We start from the raw sequence: 10,812 nt of genomic DNA, 5'->3' as shown, positions 1-10,812 counted from the left end.
TGGAGCCATTGTATGACTGAAGAGAGAAAATCAACTTTTACCTCAAAGTTGTTGGAGTTCTTTACCGCAACTCTAGGGCAGCGCTAAGTTGAGCTGGCAAGTCCCGCTGCCAACAGCATGGCTGACATGCTACACCAAGCCTCCCACTCACCTCCCACCCCGGGCCCACAGTACAGGACCACTAAGGCTGTCAACTCCACAGTAGTTATCTCTCCTACACTCAGAGAGGGAGGAGAACTAAGTTAGATGGAGAGATAAAGTGAGGGATAAGTTATTCAGTAACTAAAACAACTGTAAAGAGGGAATGAAGGGAAGAGTGAGATAATGAGGGAGCGAGTGAGTGTGTGAGTGGGTGAGTGAGCTACTAGCAAGAAATCTCATTCGACTCTTCTTTATTTTGACTTTATAAATGGAAATGGCTTTCCTGACTTCATACAGCATATTGATGAATATGTCGATTTGAACATTATCCTGTTTGACTCCCAACCACTGTTCCTCAAATCAACTTTTTTCTTCTCACTATGTTTATTATGGGAACTTGTCAGTTAAAGACTGTGGAGAAAAAGTGATATGAAAGCTGACTGGGTGAGACTGACTGTAAGAAAATGCTCCTTTGTTTCCTCACCAGCACAGAAATATCTCCTTCCGCCTCTACAATTCTCCCATCATTATAAGCTGACTCTGCGAGGCCGGACTTGGGTTTACTCGAAAAATAATGCATTATAATTTCCTTACCGTTCAAATTTCAACCCTTTGGAACATAGAAGAACGTAACGTTTTAAGCTTTACCTATTTCCCCCACTTTTAAAAAGTAAGTAAAGACTAAATCATGTTTTCGCAATGTGTGTGTGTGAGCAATTTCTGTATCTCTTAAACAGTATCAACCAATACAAAAACAGAAAAAACATCGTTATCGTACTGCCCTCCAGCATAATGTTACAGTCACTCTGCTGTCTATGTTGGCCCAACACCGACTTGAGACGCTACAGTGCCCCTTTACCAGGTGCTGTTATGTCAAAGAGCGAGAGTGAGCCATCAACAGAGTGTGATACTGCAGGGACAAATGAAAATGTGCTACACTGGTCAAATGGGAATAAAGTTAGCTATTGATGAATCAGAAAGAAGTGTAGTGTGCTGGTTATGTCAGAAGCGTTGCTATTGATTCTCGGTTTAGGTTCCGGGACAAAAGGTAATTTTCATATTTTCAAAGGTTTTGTTTTTGTTTTGTTTTCATCAATTCAGCTCTATTTTTTACCTTAACCACCAAATCAATACATAACATCTCCAACTTAATGCTTGCACATATAATTATGTCTTTAATCATAAACTTTACCCCTACTGGCACAAGAATCTGTAAGACAATACCTACACGATATTATTAAACTTGACTACCTGTACCAAACAATAATGTATGAAAAAAAGGAATCTAAAAATTTAAATAATACCAGTCCATGACATTTAAAATATGAACAGTCTAAATTGTCTGTGAAAGTAAACTGAGTATCTTAAAATGTTGGAATGTTTTCACTAAACAAAACAATCTATTTCTATCTCTTAGGCCCTTGGAAATTGTGAGTGACTTTCACTATTTTCACTTTATTTATTGTCCAATTAATTATAAAATAGATAATTAATATGGAAAATAACAGTTTGTTACATGCCTATCCATAAGTATGAACCCAAGAGTATGGTTAACATGTTTGTTACCTTTTAAAATCTCTTTAACTTGACACCAGTTTTTTTTGTCATGATAGATATTCCAGTATATTTACATTGTAACTGTATATTACGTATTGAAGTGTTTTCTTTCAGATTAGGGTATTTATGAGTGACAAATACCTAAATATTTTGTCATAGAATCTTGGTCAGTGGACAGTGATGGAAAGGTATTTGTTCCAGCAGCTGGTAGCAGCTCCAGTAGATGGTGTAATCGTGACTGTACTTATTGACTGTACTCATACCTCAGAGTGAGTCAGATAAATGAATGTTCCACCTCCGTCACCACTTCACTACTGGTGTCATATGGGATTTTAGACTGTAGGTGACAACCAAGTAATAACTCCTCTATCTCTCCACCTCGAGCTCTCTCTTTTCTTTCGCTCACTTGCTCGCTCCCTTCCACCGCTACCTCGAAAGCATACTTCCATTCCTCAGTTATCTGTCTCTCTCTGTCTGCTTCTCCGGTCCCTCTCTGTCTCTCCTTCCTCGCCCCTGCTCTCATCCATGTGATGTGTGATATGTATCATTGGTTAAGACTACTCCAGGCCGGCATGTTGACATTCCCCCGTGCCTCTTCATCTCTCCCCGCAGAGCTGAGTGCTGTTGAGTTGTGTTGATTAATGATATTGATCGCTCCACACACTGCTTGACTTTCAGTGAACGAGGGCGGGAGAGGGAGATGGAGAAAAAGAGTGAGAGAGATAGAAATTGGAAGAAAAAAAAATAACTCACTCTCGATAAAGTATACATATTTATTTTCACAATATCTGTTTCCATGGCAACCATACCATAGGAAAATAGATGGAGAGAGTATAGATGCATAAAGAAGGAGAGGAAAAACACAACAGGTCTGGTTTAGAGGTGATGAGGGTGCATGTAAGTTCACTTATTTGTGGCTGTCTGCTGCCAAGTTGGATGCATGTCTGTGGTGAACGATGAGGAAAAATGTTCAGGTGCCGTCAGCATGTGCGACAACTCATCAATGGGACTAAAAGCAGGATGTCAATATCCTCTCAGGATGGTCTCCTAGACGCCTGATAAGTTGTGTCAATAGCAATGAGGAAGTGTCAATACTTTTTTTAGGAGTGGAGTGTCTCATCTGATAGAGTTAGTCACATGGATAGATGATATAGATGAGGATGATTTATGAGCCTTATGAGGAGGAATTCACTGACTCTGTGCCGCCAGTAAGCAGTTACCAATGTGAACATATTTTAAGGTTTTTTGTCATCATTAGTGAGATCATTAATGGTATCATCCGTGGTGTTATTTGAGATGCGATACGGCACTCGATGCTAGCAAGGGGACTTTCCAACATGACGCTAACTAATGGAGCTCCCAGGCCTAATAGGACACATGGGGAGAGTCATACCACAACTATGGTGGGGTTTGCAGGCTCCCATGAAAGCTTAACTCCCAGGGAAATGTATTAAAGCACTGGTATGAAGTCTGCGTGTGCGTGTTCATGATGGTGTGTCAGTGCAGGACAGGATGCGGAGTGTGTGAACCAGGGTCTGTCCCACTGATTCAGCTGGTGTTCAGGAAGAGGGGAAACATAATAAGTGAGAGTATTTGAGTATTCAACATGTCGTCACTGTTCCGTGTGTGTGTGTGTGGGGGGGGGGACAAAGGTGCACACGTTTTCCTCACATACCAACAGGGCAGTCCTACGCACCCCCTATGTGAACAAACATAAGAAGGCGCCCACATTCATTCTGCTGATTTTGGTGTAATGGAGTAGGGCATAACCTTCCTAAGGTGTGTCACCAGAGCCATAATGCCGTCAACACCACTACAAAACTGAAACAGGAAAATGTTGACAGTGACATCACCCCATCACATGCCCACACTGCTCACTGCTCACTGAGTGCCTTTAGGTCCCTGTGAATATTCATGAAACTGAATTGCTCATTTATTTGAGTATGTGCATCTGAAAGTATGTGTTTATAAGATAACTTCCACACATGTTTATGTTTGTGCAAGTTTTTACTCGCTTGTGCAAAGTGCCTGTTTTGCATGTGTGTGGGTTTCTGGGTGTGCATGTGCGCTCATGCTCTCTACTGCACTCAAAAAAACGATTCAAGCCCTTCTTAAAGGTGACACATTTAAATCGTGTTTGATTAATTTAAATATATCAAGTTAAAAAATGAACACATTTATATTTCATGGGTCTAACATAAAATGCATGAATACTTTCATTTATTAGATTTATTTAGGTTGGATGGTGTGTATCAACTCAAAATAAATGTGTTTGGTTGGGGGACTACCCCTTGCGCCTGTACCAGATCACGTGCTCTCAGTGTCTTTCCCCCCTTTCCGACTGCAGCAAGATTCAAACCGACCGTCCATTCTTTGGTAAGTAACTTTATATATTTTGTTGTAGTAGTTTAGACTGTACCTCGCTGTCAATGAAGGCTTCCATTCTGTAATAATGACCACAATGTGTGGAACAGACGTGATAACTTAGCCACACGACTGTTCCGTTTTTAATAAGATCGAAGGCAACACAGGCTAGCTAGCAAGCTAGGTAGCCAACGTGGTTTGCATTATAGAGCAGACCAGAGATCAGGGTACTGTCATTAATACGGCTTGGACGCAGCGCCGAAGGCTTCCTTATGAACAGTATGCACTAAAAAACAGTAGGAGAGCAGTTAAACGAGCAGACTACGGTCTCCCACTCTCCAGCGCCATAATGTCGGCAGGCAGAGCAGGCCGCAGAAGGACACTCTCTCTAGTAGTGGGCGTTCAGTTGTAGTGGGTTTAGCCACGTTTTCGTCACTGAAAAATGTTTAATATGAATAAATCATGAGCTCATAAAACCGCTGAATTCCTCTCACTCGCGCGGGCACCTGATGCATGAACACACGGAAGTCAGCGGCGTTTTAGCGCAGCAGCCATAGAAATAGAACGAGCGTAGAACGGACATTCCCATTCAAACCGATGTAACTGGATCAGAGCAGCGGCAGTTTGTACGTGTACCGTCGTCATTGTGAAGAACTGATCGATGTAGCGGGCTAACTTTTCTGTTATACTACGGTCAATGCGCAGTGTTGAGCACTATTTTCTTTTGAACGAGTAAAACGACCAAGACAAACATCGATGTCCGTTCTACTCATTGTATTTCTATGACCTTACACTGTGTGAACGCAGGCAGGAGTGCGAATGAGTTTTCAAGGCAAACTGTTTGATATTTTATTAAAATGACTGTCTTAATCTTATTTAACATGCTTGCATGATTTGATTGCTGTTGTATGTAGCTTTAGTGTTGCTGTAAAAGGTGAATTGCTCGTCTATTCTAAATGGTAACATTATATCTGTGAGTGCTCTAAAGCACTTTTGACTTGACTTTGTTTTATGTGAACTTTGGATTATTCCAGCCTTTCCCTCCACTAATATATTTATCTCATCTTTTGCAGTTTGATCAGCATTACCAAGCTTCTTGAGGCAACCTCCTAATGATAGCACGTAATAGGTTATATGCTCGATGCAAGCTGATCTCTCATTGTTATTTGTTCAGTTTGATATGTACTAATTATCTTTATTCTCTTTAGGACTCTGCATGTGGCAGTGTAAAGAATGCAGTTTGGAACTAGCTAGCAGGTATTTCTTGTTGCATGGGCATTGTAGGGGCAGTTATCGCTATACATGTCCATACATTGCCCATGTACATTTAATACATGGAGTAAGCTTCTAAATCACACATGCTGAACTGCACATTCAACCAGAGACTGTGGAGCAGAGGCCCCTTCCCTGTTCCAGCAAAGTTAAGTAAGTAAATGTGTGTTTCTATGTGTTTACCATTTTGATGATTAATGGCTTCACAATCGCAATTTGAATCTAATAATCCCACATAATGTGATAGTAATTATAATAAACAAGTAACAAACAGCTGTATTTTGTTTGTTATTCAGGTCAATGCAGAGTTCCTGCTGATCACCACCAAGCCATTTCAATCAAAGTTCATGTCACAGCTGGACCTCTTCTCAGACTCCCTGATACAGGGCTTAAAGCGCAAAGGAGGTGTGAAGGAGAAAAGGTCAAGGATGTCCTGACCATCAATGATTTGGTTAGTACATATGTATACAATATTAGTTTCACTGTATTGGGGTGGTTATTGTAATATTTTCTTGTCCATATCTGCTTTTTTTAAAACATTTGATGAATAGTAAATGGCCTGCTTTTATTCTGCTTTTATCCAGAACCTTTAGTGTGATGACATCAACACCAAAAGGGAAGGGCATCTGAGAAGCCTGTCATCTACCTCAATGAAGATCCAGACTCTTTATCAATCTGGTAAGTTTATCGCAATATGTTTCCCATGTAGCGTCAAAGTGTTACCCACATATATATATATATATATATATATATATGTTTGTGGATTAATCACAAGTTTAAACACAAGTTTTCTGTGTTTGTGTTGTTGTCAGGCTTCCGCCGCTGAGGATGCAGTGAGGGACATCGCATTCACTGTCATAAGGATTTACATGATCCAAAGAGATTGGGAGCCAGAGGACGTGGGACTTGATCAACTGCATTAAAGTCCTGAACAACGTAGACGGTGTCATCATGGCGTTCATCATGATTTGGGCTAATTTGTGCCCTTAATCTAAGCTTTCCAGGCAACTTCAAGTACATCTTTGAGCTTCTCCAGAAGGTCATAATGAATTTGGATGGGCACAAGCTGAATTCTAAGATACAGGAGCTGAAAATCAAGATGTTTGCACAAGAGGTGAACACCAAGTGACAAAGCCAAAGAACCTTGTCAGATCTTTTGGATGTTTTCTACTTTCATCTTCCGCCCAGTCAACGACAATCCATGACCTCATGGATGTTTTCCTGGTTCTGACATTTTGAAAAAATTGACTAAGCTGCACAGAGGCAAGCCAGAGACTGTAAATTACGGAATTTTTACATGTCACTGCAAGCTTGTTTAAGTGTTTACGCACAGAAAGTTTTGCCCAATTCACCTCCACATCCCAACTCGAGTGTGATTACTCTCCAACGTCAACTTGCACGTCCATTTTCCTCGTTGTCTGATTGAATGACTCTCTACTCGAGTTGAAATGGACCCTAACACGGTTCAATACGCTGTATCTTCCATTGACTATGAGTATCCTTGTTATTTATAATCTATAAGTTTTAGTTTGTGGATGTTTTGTGATTTTACTGTTGTAGCCTAAAAGTGGTCCAAGTTGCCTGTTTCTGCACATGATAACACATCATCGGCTATTCTTCAGTGTAAAGGAGTCCTTTTGTACTACCATCTGTACTGGTAGGAAAGAAAACAGCTGTATTGCTCTTGACAAACCAAAGTAGTGGGAATTTAGCACTTGCAATAGTGGTTATACATATCGATTGCAGGAAGTTTTGTGCTTTTTGGAAATGTGAGTGACTACACTGCAGTGCAATGATATTCCCTGTTTGGAGAGCAGTGCATAGCCTCCACCCTCATGGCGTCTTTGTTTGTGGCGCCAAGGGATTTGGGATAGCTTGGTATTTATTTGTCACCAGTTGTGGAGCTGTTACAAGACTACTGTTTTAATATTTAAAAACGATGAAAGATGCACTGTATAGATCATTTTGGAATTGTTTTGCTATCCTTTTCTGATCAGTGTTTTTGTAAAAAAAAACAAATTATATTTAAAAAATGAAATGCAGGCTCTAGAATCATGGATGGTCAGATTTGTACCATATTTAATGTATTTAAGCATTTTCAATAAAAAACACTTGAACTAGGTTTTGTCTCGTGTCTTAATTGGGGGTCAAATAAAAAAAAGTTTTTTACCTGATTAATTCATTTCCAATGAATTGTACTATATTGAGTTGGACTAACACAAATCAATTTCATTTCATGAATGGTATTTTTTTATTTAGGTTGTATTTGATAAAATTGAGTCGGACTAACTCAATTTAATTATATTGCATGGATATTTTTAGTTTAAGTTAGGTTTAACTATATTTCCTCGGTGGAAAACCTGCCCACAATTTAATTGAGTTCATCCAATGAATTATTTTTTTGAGTGTGTCTGGCCTTCTCTTGTTCTCCCAGCTGTCCTAACACTGGTCTGTGTTGACAGTAAACACAGCTGCAGGTCACAGAGGCCCCGCTCTGGTCGGACATGGGGCTCTGAAGGCCAACGGGGGAGAGAGCATACAGGGAGCATGAATGCAGGAAAGGGAAGGTGGAACTACAGAGCACTGAAGAGGAAGGAGAAATTGTTAGGAAGGAGAGGAGACTCATGTTTGGTCCAGCACGTACCCCTCTACTCTTGTTGAGGCAGGAGGTGGAAGGAAAGGCAGGAGGGCATAGTGAAAAGTTTCTGTGGTCAATGGCAAAGAGAGATGTGAAGAAAAAATTGGAGAAAACCAGGGAGGGATGAGAGAGGAGAAAAATAAGGTGTAAATGAAAATGGAGAAGGAGATAGGGAGAGATAATGCCGTCTACATCCTGGGGGTCAGAATCAAAACACAGCTAATAACAGCAGACACTAAGTGATCCGTACCCATGTGCCTCATTAAATATCAATGCCATCAGACATCTACATTTCTGAGACTTTCTCCATAATTTTTAATTGGATGTATCTTTACGGATCAATACATTGCGATAAATCATCTGAGTATTATGTTTTTAACAGATGACATTAGCATTGCTTACAGACACACTGCCATTGGGGTTCCATGACCTTTGTATGCGTGATTGATAGATTGTCTGACCCTGTCTGCATGTCGTGGCCCTGGCTGTAAGAGACACGTTGTTTTGGTAACCCACCAATCTCTATGTATACACTCCCCTGTGAGTGTCCATGCAGAGGGAAGAGGCGAAGATATGTGAGGATATACAGACACTTACACAAACACAGTCAGACACCCACAACCCACTCCCACCCGTACACATGAGCACACACATGCACATCCACACACACTAGCACCAGAAAAAAACCATTTGACGTGTTCCTTTCCGGCCCCTAAGGACAGATCAGGCACAGCTGTGACTTGGGAGGTCATGAGGCTCGGAGGGGTCAGACTGAGCAGACTCTGAGAGAGCCCAACTCTGGGTCACAGGTCACCCCCAGCAGCCCTGGCGGTGTGAAAGGTCATGGGTCATAGTCTCACCACGATGCGTCGGCAGGGTAGGGTTTCAAAAGGCTGCTGGGACTAGTGAGAGGCACAGATTTATAGATACTGAGCTGAGCCCCGGTCCTCAGCCCAAGGTAATTACACAGAATATGAGCATGCCCGTTGAGGCTTGGCCGCCATATTTCATTTCCACCCTGAGCCCCTGTAGACTGAAATAATACATGAGATAGCCAGGGAGAGGCGAGAGGCGAGACCAGGGGGCAGAGAGGCAGAGAAAGGAAGATCCATTGATGCAAGGGAAGAAGAGATAGAAAGTGACGGATAGAGAGAGAAAGAGTGAGACAATGAGAGGGAAAGAGTGTGAGAGTGAATGAGCAAGTTATGTAGTCAGAGTGAGAGAAAGAGTGAGTACGAGACCAAGTAGAAGCAAAGGCAAAGGGTCATATTTGTTACCAAACAAAACTCCATTCTCAACAACAAGACCTTTGACGTCAAATTCCAGTAAAACAGGGAGAAGGTCACAAGGATCATCCCCGGGGAACGCCGGGAGCCGGAATGACACGAAGCATGGACAGCAGGGAGTGACAGCCTCGCGAGAGGAGAGGAGCATAGGAACAGATGGAGCGAGGGAGGGGAGTGAAAGAAAAGAAGAGCCCAGAAATTAGATTAGTTTAGAAAGTGAAGTTGTGATGCAGCGGGCTTGATATCCTGCTCGGAGCAGTTTCCCGTGAGAACCAGATCGGGCCACTGCGAGCTCAGTGAGACAGTTCAAACATATTTACCCCTCGTTGGAAGGTACAAATTAAATTAGGCTCTTCCACAAAGACGAGATGCTTTCCCCTTCTGTTTTGATGTCATGGTAGTTGGGCGGTATAGAGTGGGGGTCGGCCCTCTCTGGCCTGCATGCATTTATCTTAGAGGCCATTCATCTTCCTGTAGCCCCCCCACCCCCCTTCTCCTTTTCTAGATCCTTCTGTCCCTTTTTGCAAAACACTTTATCAAAGTCCTTCTCTGTCTCGTTACCCACACGCATACACAAACACAGACTAAAACGGACAAAATGTAAGAACAGGTCACAGCTCTGTCCTCTTCTCAGCACTAACTCTATTATCCCTCATTCGGCCCCTCACCTTCTCTCACCCCCACCCGCCTCCCCCTCCTTATCCGGTGTCATTTGAAAAGACTATATTCTGTGTAACAATTGGACGTGCCCATCCTTTTGTTCCTCCCTTAACAATGCCATCACAGGTTTCATTGGAGATCATTACAGTAATTGCTTCATAATTGCATCAACTTTAGCCTTTGCTGCGACCCATTCTCTGAGTACATCCAGGCCCTGTCACAGACTCTGTGCTGCAGAGTGCCGTGTGACCTTAGACCAGAAACTAGGGGGGTCGCTGTCATTTAGCCTTTGGCCAACCTGGCAGTACTACAGCATTCCTGTACTGGCAAGATGACTTATTTCACTTTCTCTTCCTGCTCGTTACTCTTTTTTCCATTCTCATTTCTCAGTTTCTTGTGTTGGCGGATCATAAATGTTTCCAGACAGTTTTGTGAAGGACAGTACATGGAGGCCTTCACCCTCCACCCTCTGGTCCTGTATTTGTAGAAAGCAGCATCTGCTTCCAATGCTGCTGATTTTTTTTGGGGAAGGGAGAAAGCGCTCTTGAATTTGTGAACCGAGTCCATCAGGTTTCTTAATCATGTGCGTCATCACACACGTATGCGTGTGCACACACTACGTACACACTTAAAGCAGCCCCTTGCCCTTCCTCTCAGCGCTTATCTAGCCCTAACTCCCTCAGAGACAAACTAAACCACCACTGTGACACCGACAGAAAAAAAAATCCTTGAGAGTTGTACAGACACACAATAAATCAATCCATTATTTACGAGTGAACTCATTCAGAAAGGAAGCATATGTAATCTACTCATCCATGCTGAGAGGATGCTGAGCGAGAGAGGAGGAGAGGAAGAGAAGGAGAAGTGGGGAGTGTTCAGGGACGAGGCAGGCGG

At 42.2% G+C, this 10,812-nt stretch overlaps 1 long non-coding RNA gene across 4 annotated transcripts; it reads left to right on the top strand.

Annotated features, from left to right (window-relative positions):
• Positions 1 to 4,010: 4,010 nt before the first annotated feature.
• LOC306778933 lies at positions 4,011 to 7,455 on the top strand. Of its 4 annotated transcripts, XR_013772081.1 has the most exons (6): positions 4,011 to 4,074; positions 5,136 to 5,191; positions 5,271 to 5,487; positions 5,631 to 5,785; positions 5,919 to 6,012; positions 6,147 to 7,455. It is a non-coding gene; the product is annotated as an uncharacterized lncRNA (long non-coding RNA). The 4 variants fall into 4 exon arrangements; XR_013772080.1 differs by lacking the exon at positions 5,136 to 5,191; XR_013772082.1 differs by having other exon boundaries at positions 4,017 to 4,074; positions 5,136 to 5,487.
• The last annotated feature ends 3,357 nt before the right edge of the window (positions 7,456 to 10,812 follow it).

Source organism: Melanostigma gelatinosum (genome assembly GCF_949748355.1).
Source record: "Melanostigma gelatinosum genome assembly, chromosome: 6".
Classification (NCBI taxonomy): domain Eukaryota; kingdom Metazoa; phylum Chordata; class Actinopteri; order Perciformes; family Zoarcidae; genus Melanostigma; species Melanostigma gelatinosum.
The sequence above is the reverse complement of the archived record's forward strand: the minus strand, read 5'-3'. Positions and strand labels throughout refer to the sequence as shown.